This window comes from Heliangelus exortis, chromosome 12, assembly GCF_036169615.1.
Source record: "Heliangelus exortis chromosome 12, bHelExo1.hap1, whole genome shotgun sequence".
Lineage (NCBI taxonomy): Eukaryota > Metazoa > Chordata > Aves > Apodiformes > Trochilidae > Heliangelus > Heliangelus exortis.
This window is the reverse complement of record NC_092433.1, coordinates 17,524,563-17,534,360: the sequence shown is the minus strand read 5'-3', so window position 1 is coordinate 17,534,360 and position 9,798 is coordinate 17,524,563. Positions and strand designations below refer to the sequence as shown.

The 9,798-nt window shown below is 50.6% G+C and overlaps 1 protein-coding gene across 5 annotated transcripts in view; it reads left to right on the top strand.

Annotated features, from left to right (window-relative positions):
• Positions 1 to 668: 668 nt before the first annotated feature.
• Positions 669 to 9,798, top strand: part of FOXP1 (forkhead box P1) — a 379,251-nt gene continuing 370,121 nt past the window's right edge. For 4 of the 5 annotated variants that reach the window (XM_071756320.1, XM_071756311.1, XM_071756312.1 and 1 more), the window contains exon 1: positions 1,530 to 1,615. The gene's annotated coding sequence lies outside the window, so the exon portion shown is untranslated. Of the gene's footprint in view, positions 772 to 1,529; positions 1,616 to 9,798 lie in introns of those variants that run through there. The other variant, XM_071756305.1, reaches the window with a different exon arrangement.

Genomic DNA, 9,798 nt, shown 5'->3' with positions numbered 1-9,798 from the left:
TGCCGGAGCCTCTGGGGCGGCCGGGCCGGGCCAGGACCGGCGCCGGGCTTGGGGTGGGGCCGGGGCTGCTGCGGGGTAGCGGTTCTCCCGGTTCGCTGCCTGGTATCGGTTTTTAGTAGTGTTTAAAATCTCCGGGCCAGGAGTTTGTTTGGTCCTTCAGGAAGCCAAAGGTGATCGCTAAAATAATAACAACACAACCAACAAAATACCAAAGAGAGAAGTGAAGAGTTTATGCCCCCTACGGAACCGACTGCTCTGTCACCCCGCGGCTCGGTGCCCTCCTCCCCCGGGACCGTCTGGTCCCGGTGGGTTCCATCCCCTGGGCCGAAAAGCCGCGGGTGGGTAAGATGCTTCCCAGGCGTACCCGCTCCCACCCGCGCAATCTCCGCGCTGTCCGGCCACCTCCGAGGGAGTCCCCGCGGCCGCCGGTTGCTCTTTATCCGAGCCGAGGCCGCCGGTGATGTTAAAACTTTCCGGTGCCGAGTGCCGGAGCCGGGTTGGGAGGGCGGCGGGCGGTCCCGGCACTGGCCCCGCGGGCGCTTCCCCCGGTTCCTCCACGGGAGCCCCGACGGCGCGGCCGCTACGCGCACCCGGCGGGATGAGGACCCGCGGCCCGGACTCAGGCTGCCCCTCGGTTCCGGCACTCCTGCTTAGCGGCCGGTGCGCGCCGCTGCGCACCCGCGCAGTGTTTCTAAGCAGTGTTTGCGCCGCGAGCGGCATGCGCTGCGCAAAGGGCGCGCAGGCAGCGCCCGCCTCCGCCGCTCCGCGCAGGTAAGACGGGCTCCGCGGGCACCCGCGGAGGTCTCCCGCGCCCCCGCGCTACCCCCCCTTCTCCCACCCCGGCACGACAGAGCCGCGGGGGCAGCTGCAGAAAAGTTGATGGGGGGAGAGCGCGGCGCTGCCCTCCGCCGTCGAAGCGGCCCCGGCCCGCCTGTCCCCGCGCTGAACTCTCCTCGGCGGCGCGCAAGGGCGCGCAGCGATGCGCACCGCGCTCCGCGGCTACTTTCCCTTCCCCGCGGGGCTGCCCCGCCTCCCCCTGCCCGCCCCCCCCGGCCGTCCTCCGCGGAGCTCCGCGCCGGCGGGTCTTCCCCCTCTCAGCCCTTTCCTCGGCGCTGCCCCCCCTCCCCACGTCCCGCTGCTGCGCTTTTTATTATTTTATTTTTTTTTTATTATTATTTTTCCCTTGCACCGAGCCTTGTTTACCCAGCAGGTGGATGTGACGTCAGAGACTGACAACAGCAAAAAATAACAACATCTCCCTCCGCGGGGGTGTCGCGGGCCGCCCCCCAGCCCGCCCGCGCGGGCGGCGGCGCGGGGTTTGCGCGGGGCGGGGAGGGGGGCGCGGGCGGCGGAGCGGGGCGGGGGCGCGGTGGGGCGGCGTGCGGGGCCCGGCGGGCGCGGCGCCGAGCGGAGCCGAGCGGAGAGGAGCGGAGGGCTCTATTGTTATTTACCGAGCGGCGGAGCACGCCGCCGCCGCTGCCGCGCCGCCCGGGCTCGGCGTGCCGGAGGGACGGGAGGGAGGGACGGGACGGAGAGGCAGCAGCCCCCGCTGCTCCGCCGCCCGCCCGCGCTGGGGCCGCGCCGTGCTGGGGCAGCGGCAGGCCGAGTCCTGCGGGTGAGTCCGGCGCCCCCCGACACTTTCCCCGCTCCTCCGGGGCTGTTGCACTTTATCCTCCCCCCCCTTCGCCGGCCCCACGTGCCCGTCCCTCCCTCCCTCCCCACCCCCCCATTTCACCCGCCGCCGGCGAGGTAGCGGAGGGGGAGGGTGGGTGCGCGGCGTTGCGCGGGTGCGGACCCCCTTCCGCGGGCTGCGGAACCTCCCGTACCCCCTACCCACCCACTTTGGAAACTTCCCCCTCCGCCCCGCGCTGCGCGCAGCCTCCGCGGGGAGTGGGATGCTGCGCCTCTTGTCCCTCTCTGTTCCGTTCCCCCACCTCCTCCCCGCGCTTTCCTCGTGTTCTCCGCCGGGTCCCTTTGCGCCGCCGCGCAAGGGGCGCGCACGCCCCAACTTTGGCACTCAGGGCAAGAAGTTGCGGCGGGGCCGCGCCCCCCTTCCACAGCGCCGGGCCCCGCTCTCCCCCCCCCCGGCACCTGTTGAGGCTTTCCGCCCGCGCAGTCCCTTCCGCGGGCGCGGAGCTCCGCGTCGCGCATCCTCCCCCACACCGGGTCCTTGGGGCCCGCTGCGCCCATCCTCCTTCCTCCCCCCCCACCCCCTTTTTTTTTCTTTTTTTTTCTTTTTTTCTTTTTTTTTGTGAAGACGAAGTGTTTGAATAAACATCTGCGCCTCCCCAGCCCGGCGCAACTTCTCGCTGCGCGGGTGCGGACCGCGCATCCCTTACGTCTTCCCCATCCCCCGCGCAGACCCTCGGGACGCGCCGCGGAGCCGGGGGGAGGGGGCGACCGCCGGTGCCCGGTAAGTAGGGCCGCGGTGCGCCCCTCGCACCTGCCGCCCCGCGCGGCGCCGCGCATCCCCCGCGCAGCGGAAGGCGCGCGCTGCAGGCGGTGTCCGAGCAGTGTGTCCGCGCCGCCTCCCTCCAGCCCCCGCCCCGCTTTTGTTTTTTTAAATTTTTTTAATTTTTTTTTTTTTGGTGGGGAAAAAAAAAAAGCTAAACTGCGGGGCTGCGCGGGCGCGGACGGGGCATCGCGGGGCGTAGCGCGGCCCCCTCCCTACCGCCACCCAACTTAATTATCCGGCGGCCCCAGCGCGGAGAGCATCGGCGGGCTGGCTGCGGAGCGGCTGGGTTTTAGCGAGTCTTCCTTTTGCCGCTTGGCTGTAATGATTTTAATTGCTTGTTTTTGCTTTGGGTGAACTAAACCGAGTGAGAATTTTTTTTTTCTTTTTTTTTTTTTTTCTTTTTTCGTTAATTTCCCCCCCTCCCCCGATTTTCCCCCAAGCGGCAGCAGCGCTCAGCCCTCCCGTCCCTACCCGAGGCATCAGCGAGCGCTCTCAGCCGCTTCTTTAGGAGAAGCTGGAGCTCAACTTCTGTGCTCAGAAGTTTTAAAGGTTTCATTTTTAGTAACTTGTTCTTTGAGTGAGTAATGTGTGTGTACTGCTCGTAGCGTGTCGTCTGCTCAGTGCAGGCTGCCGATTCCTAGGGTGCTGGATGGGTTGTAAATATTAAAGCAATTTTCTTTAAACTCTTGTTTCCTTTCCGTAGAGTTTTTCTAAACTTGAGGTTTTTTTACCTGCTTTGGCCAAGTGTCGGTGGCACTAATGACAGCCGCTTAATTAGACAAAGTTTCAAGAATGTTGTCGAAGAAACTTCTGCTGGTAGTCCACGGGTTGCTTTAGTATCTCAGCGGAGGGAAAGCAGGCATTTCACTCCATTTATTCTTATTTTTCTCAGTTTCTGTTACTGCTGAGAAGTTCCCTACTTTTTCTAAGTCTGAAATAATTGCAGTTCTCAGAGAAGCGTGCGTGGGCAGGGAGGCACCGTGCATCTTTGCAACTCGATTTTGGGGGGGAAATCAGGGCTACTGGTTTCAATTTCTTTCCTCTGAATCCTTTCCCTTACACTATTTGAACCATCTCACCACCACATTCAATGGACCAGGGCACTGGGGAGGGGGAGAAGGAAGCTCTTCACTCCTTACCATTCAAAAGGTGTCGGCTAAAATCTCATTGCAAAAAGGTATTGTAGCTTTAACATCTTGCATTGGCAGCATTCTTCCCCCTTAGTCTTTGGATTAGTCATTGTATGAGAGACAGAAAAAAAAAAAAATCACTTTTTTTTTTTTTTTTTTTCCTCTGGAAAAAGTAAAGTAAACAGCCTCCAACAAGTGAACCTTGACAACCCAGATTAAGGAAGGCAGGAGAGATCAAACAAAGCTGCTGCTGGGCTGTTGTCAGGAGCTGCCTCACTGAAAGCTCTGGACTATTCGATCAGGCAGCAAGGCTATATGTTCACTTATGCAGAAATGGACCATTACAAATGCTGATCTTTGTTGTGAAACCAAAGGATAACTTGGAGAAAAATAACTGCTTTTTCAGACCAGGCTTTCTGTTGCTTGGTGTTTGATTGCAAAGTTAGTTTTTTTGTTCATGAGCTGGGTTTGGGGTTTGTTGGGGGTTTTGTTTGTTTTGGTTTGGTTTTTTTTTTTGTTTTTTTTTTTGTGTCTTTTTTCTTTTTTTTTTTTTGAGTGATAATGACTTGGAGTATGTTGCATATATACACTTTCAGAGAGACTTAGGATTTGATTTTATTTATGCTGTTTAGAGCTGCAGAGAAGAAGGCGTTGCACTACTGTAGTGTTGAAAACCCCCAAAGTTCTGTGGAATTCAACTTTTATTTCTGGATCTCTGAATTGTAAGGAAACATGGATTTAATTTTTTTTTTTTTTTCCCCTCTGTGTGTATGTGCTGTGCTGGTGTATGATAGAGAAGTTTGGTTGTGATTAAGCATTGAATGCTGTACAACTGGCTGTGTTGCTAGAGTTTACACAACTTTAAGTGTCTTTAAATGTATAACCAACCAGGCAGGATGGCATCTTGCTTTTGGTGTGCCAGATTTTTTGCACAATTTTGTATAACTTGTCTTCATGGCTGTATTAGACCCTGTTTCTCTGTAGGTTTTTAGTGAGGATAATAGCATATAAAGAGATACTTGCTTTTACTTAAAATATTTAGGATTTGAGTATTAATCAGATGTAACTAATGGGTGTTAGGTTATTTTTGTTGCTTTCATGTTTGTATTCAAGCACTTCACTGCAAACTCTACAAATATGCCCTCTAATTTCTTTAATGTATTTCAAAACACTGGAAATATCTATTTAAAAAACAATAAGGTCTGAGGAAGAGGCTGTTACCCTGATGTATATTAATCAGGAGGCAGACCAAGTGCACATCTACTGAAGAATTAAGAAATCCCAAAGCTTTTTGCATAAGCATTTCTTTAATTAGCCGTGCAGATCACACAATAAGTACTTTATACTTTTTATAAGGTAAGGTTTCATAACCATCCTGCATAATTTATTATAAAGCCTGTAGATTTTTATGGTATATACTTTAATTAGACAATAAAAAGGACGTGTATTAAACATGCACATGTATGCTATTAAGCCTTTTTGAGTAATGTGTAATGTTTTTTAACAACTATAAACATTTTCTGCTTAAATCAGTTCCACCAGTAATGGTAACACAGCTCATTTTTGTACTGGTCAGAGAAGGAGCAGGAAAGTTGAGCAGAGAATTATGCCTTGGACATTATTGTGCAGCATATGCAGCTCTATGCTTTTCTCTTGGTGTGGCTCACTTTTTTGAACAGTTAAAATGTGCATTATAATCCTTGGTGTCACATACTGTAAACATTTGTAGCTCTAGAGTTATTCTTGTTTCATGGCGTTGTAAAAATTAGGAAAAAGGCTCCTAGTAAAAAGGGAAATTTATGGAATGCAGCTTAGCATTTAGTATTTATACTGCCTGTGGTCATTTATATTGAGAGATTGAGCCACGTAATGTAATTGCTTTTGTGATGTATCTGTTGAGCATGTATTTGGATATTAAATGAAATAACATATGCACACACATATGTAGGGGATGTATGTAAAATAGAGTTATTTCTGCGAGGCCGTCCAGTTATTTATAGGGCATAATGATACTTCTGTCATCTTAAATTTTCTCTGAGAAGCTTTAATAAATTTAAATAGATTATATGCTGTCAGGAAATAGTATAAATTTTGTTTACGATTCACTTGCTTTAAGGTACTTATACTAAAGAAGCTCATTTAACCCCAAGACTGAGTAGCATTAAGTGGTGAGAGGAGTCTGCTGAAGAGCTGCTACTGCCCTTTGCTCTCCTGATAATCTTAAATTACTACAATTTAATTGCAACTTCAAGGCACTGAGCTGAAATATTTTTATGCAGCTGAGACAGGGCTGGGGAAGACTGAGTGAGCTTTTTGCAGGTAGCTGGGTTTCTCTTTGCAGGCACAGCGTTACTCAGGCCTTTCCTACTTTGCTGAGAGCATCCAGAGCAGCAGCATCTGTCTGCAGGGACCTAGTGCCCCGGGTGGGAGCTTTCCTAGGAGATTCCCACCCTGGAGGGAGCAGGATCAGACCCTTTAGTAGTTGGGCAACTTGGGTTCACAGGTGGTTTGTTGGCTGTTGGTTATTTCAGCTGATGTGTGAATTAAATAGCATGTTGTAATTATTCCTCAAGCGAGCCTTGCTGTCAGGTTGCTTCCTAGAGCTTTTCCCTGGGAATCTGTTGGGTGGGCAGGGGCTGGAATCTGGAGGCAAAGAGCTGGGAGTGAGGGGCAGCACAGGGGCATGGGTGACACCTTGCTCTGAAGGTACAGCCCACTGGCATGTGGGTCCCCATGTCCCCAAAAGGCAAGTTCAGGGCCTGATCCAGAGCACGCTGGCATCAGCTGGGACTTCTGCTGTTTTCTCTGCCTTTTGGGCTTGGCTTTTGGTCTGTGCCACTAACTCATATCACTGAAACTCTCTCATTTTTTTTTTTTTTTCCTCCCCCTACGTCTAGTAGCATGATTTCACACCCGGCGAGCGGTTCAGCGGAGATATGACATGCTATAGGAGCCAGGAAGCATTTGCTAAGTGGAATTTTAGAACCGTTGCACACTAGAGATCAGCAGTGGCTTTGCAACCATTCTTAGAGGTCCTGGCAACCAAACTTTTATTCAAATGCTTAGAAAGATATGGCCAGGCTCGGGCTCCTTGCCTTCACACCACTGAGGACACGCGGAAGCGCTTGGCCCCGCTAACGCGCAGCGGGGTTTAAATCGTGAGTCTTGGTTGTTTTTTGTGTTGGCCAAATCCTTGTAATTCGTCCTGTTGCAAGAAGAAAGGAAGGAGAGCTCGTGTTTGCTTGAGCTGCTTGCTGTTGGGCTGGCAAAAAGGCTGCTGGCTGCTTGCTGCTCTGACAAACTCCTGCGCTGGCTGATTCCCGCAGCTCGCGGTGTCCTGGGAATTGCAGCTCCTGGAGGTAACAAGGTGATGCCAGTGTATGGAGAGGGGGGGGAAAAAAAGTAGGATGGAATAAATCATGGAGTCGTTAGAGGAAAGGCTTAATTGTGGGAAATGTGTAGCCTTTTACTTTAAAAGAAAAGAAAAATATATTTTGGGTGGTGGAGGAATCAGCCGTTCTATTTTTAGGAGATCAGATATTTGTTGGTCGGGATGTCTGGAGTGTTTTAAAAAGTGCTCTTTTTTTTTTTTCTGACTTCAGCATTGGAGCTACCAAGTCAGAGAAACTGCTGGATCTGTTCGTGTGCAGTCTTCTTTGCAAATATGCTCTAGGGTTTTGTCTTTCTATTCTCCTGGCACCGTTCTCTGCCATGCATGCAAGTGAACAGGCTTGTGTCTAATGGCTTGTTTGTACGTGGCAAGTAGCCAGAATAATCTTGATAACTTTTTGTTCAGCCCCATCCTGAAAATGAAGATAGGATTCTGTGGGAAACGAGCAAAGAGGAGAGCGTGGGCAAAATCAGTTTCTTTCCAAGGAGCTTCTGGTACCTGAGGAGGACTAAAAAATTTTTCTCCTCTCGTTGACCCTCCCTGTGCTGTTTTTAAAACATCTTCATTTCAGTGCCTTGAAATTGCAATTAAGTTGTAGTAATTTAAGATTATTGCGAGAGTGCAAAGGGCAGCAGAAGCTCTTTAGAAGTCTCATCTCAACACTTAATGGTAAGCAGTCTGGGGGTTAAATGAGTTTCCTCGATGTGAGTACTTAAAGTAACTAAATCGTAAACAAAGTTTATATTATATTCTGACAACTGATAATCTATTTAAATTACATTAAAGGATGTGTGTGAAAATTTAATTAAAGACAGAAATACTTTCAAGCCCTCTAAGTATCTTGACAGATCTACTGAATTGGAACCCATAGAGTAGAATATTTACATATATCTGATAGGCTACAGTGTTTTGGGGAGTGCTATTCTGAAACTGTTCATGGTTTTGTTTTTTTTTTTCCCTCCCCGGTTTCCCGTTGAGTTGCAATGGTCTCGGAAAACAATACCAATAAATACCCAGACTGTTTTATTTGGATTATTCTCTAGTGTATTGTTTACTGCTAATCGCTCTCTTTGTGCAATACTTGTTACTGTTGTGCTTTTATTAGAAATGCCTTGCTCCTCAGTGAGTTGGTTTAACACTGCTGGTGATTTGGGTCTACACCAGAACCTCCAGCTCCTCGGGCAGGGGATGATGTTGGGGAGGGTTTGCAGTGTCTCTCTGCTGGATGTGCCATCTGTAAGTCAACTTTCTTCAGGATGTTGGCCCAGGGCATGGTGCTGCAGGGTCTCTTGTTGTCACCGTTTATTTAATTAATTTTTCAGGTAGAAAGCGCTTATGGCATTTTTTTTCCAAATTTAAAAATATCTGTATGGAAGCGTTCCCCGGAGTTCTGGAAGTGCACTCGCTGCACAGGACCCTTTCTGCTGTGCCCATGTCTTTGCAATATGTGGTTCAGGCTGCTTTCAAGATGAGGAATGCTTTGCCATAGGTAAAACTGGCTGAAACTCCAGCCCAACTTTCGTCCTTCTTAAACCTCCCTAGCTGGGATTCCACACGTGGCCAGAGGCAGGAGATTTTTCTGGGAAGGTGCTGGACAAGCTGTGTTTTCTCATCGTCTGGTCATGGATTGAGACAGGCTCCTGGCTCTCCTTGTCTGGGATGTAAATCCCTGGAGCTACAGGGTCACAGGACGAGGGTGAGGATTTGGGCATGGAGAGAAGGATGGGGTGGGAATGTGGCGCTGTGGGTGCTGGGGAGTCCTGGCTGGGATCTTGGGTGCTGAGCCCTGACAGAAGGTGGCACAGTTCAGCAGGTTGGCTGAACCTCTAACGGCGTTGTTAGTTCTCCCCTCTTCACCAGACATTTCCTTTCATGTTGGATCTGAGTTTTAGCTGTGCTTCCCGATCAGTCTTGTCATCTTGTTGCTAACAATTAGGGTCAAGTGTCTTTCCTTGGGCTTTCCACAGACTTTGCAGTGGTGTCCTCCCTCCCCTAGCTCCCAGCCTGGGCTGTTTGTTCATTAATTAGTAGATGGGGCATATTAACACATCAGTAAACTGGAGTAGTCAGACTTCCCGAGGCATCTTGGGAAACTCTTTCTGGTTTTATGTTGACCGGATGGGCACTACTGGAGATTTAGATAGCGCAGCCGATGGTGCCAGAGTGTTGTTAACAGAGAGATAAATAGAGAGAGCCCAGCAGTAAGCAGAATGTCATGTCTCTATTAAAAAGCCTGTGATAAAGGAAGATAAAAACGGTGAGGGGGGGATTGCTGGTGTGTTCAGAGCAGCTGCTAAACACCTGATCACAAAAAAAAAAAAAAAAAGAAAAATCAATGCTGAATTCCCCTTCCTGTGAAACACTTTCCCGCAGAATTAATGCCTGAGCCCGGGTTTGATTGCAGCGAGTGCTGGAGCCCTGAAAGGACTTTTGTTCTTGGCAAAAAGGGCGGACGGGGTTTCTCAGGGATTCAGGAGCTGTCTGAGCTGGGATTCAAACATCGCTCCCCATCGGTTCCCTTTGAAGTGGCTGCCCTGTTCCCCAGCCAGGCGGTGTTCCCGGGATGCTGATGAAGTTGTTCCAGGCTTGCAGCGGGGCTCGGTGCTCCGTCCTGCCTCCTCCCTTGATTCTCCTGGCACCACAGCCACCTGCCTTGCTGTTGGTTCCCACCCAGAGGCTGGTCCCGTGGCAAAATAACAGGGATGCAGTTTTTTGTACGTTTTGAGACTGCTCTGCAGAAGTGAAAAATGTAACTGATTATAAAGAAATGAGTGGTCGCAGCAGACGAGAGGGGAGCGGTATTAATTTTACCGGTTCTGTAA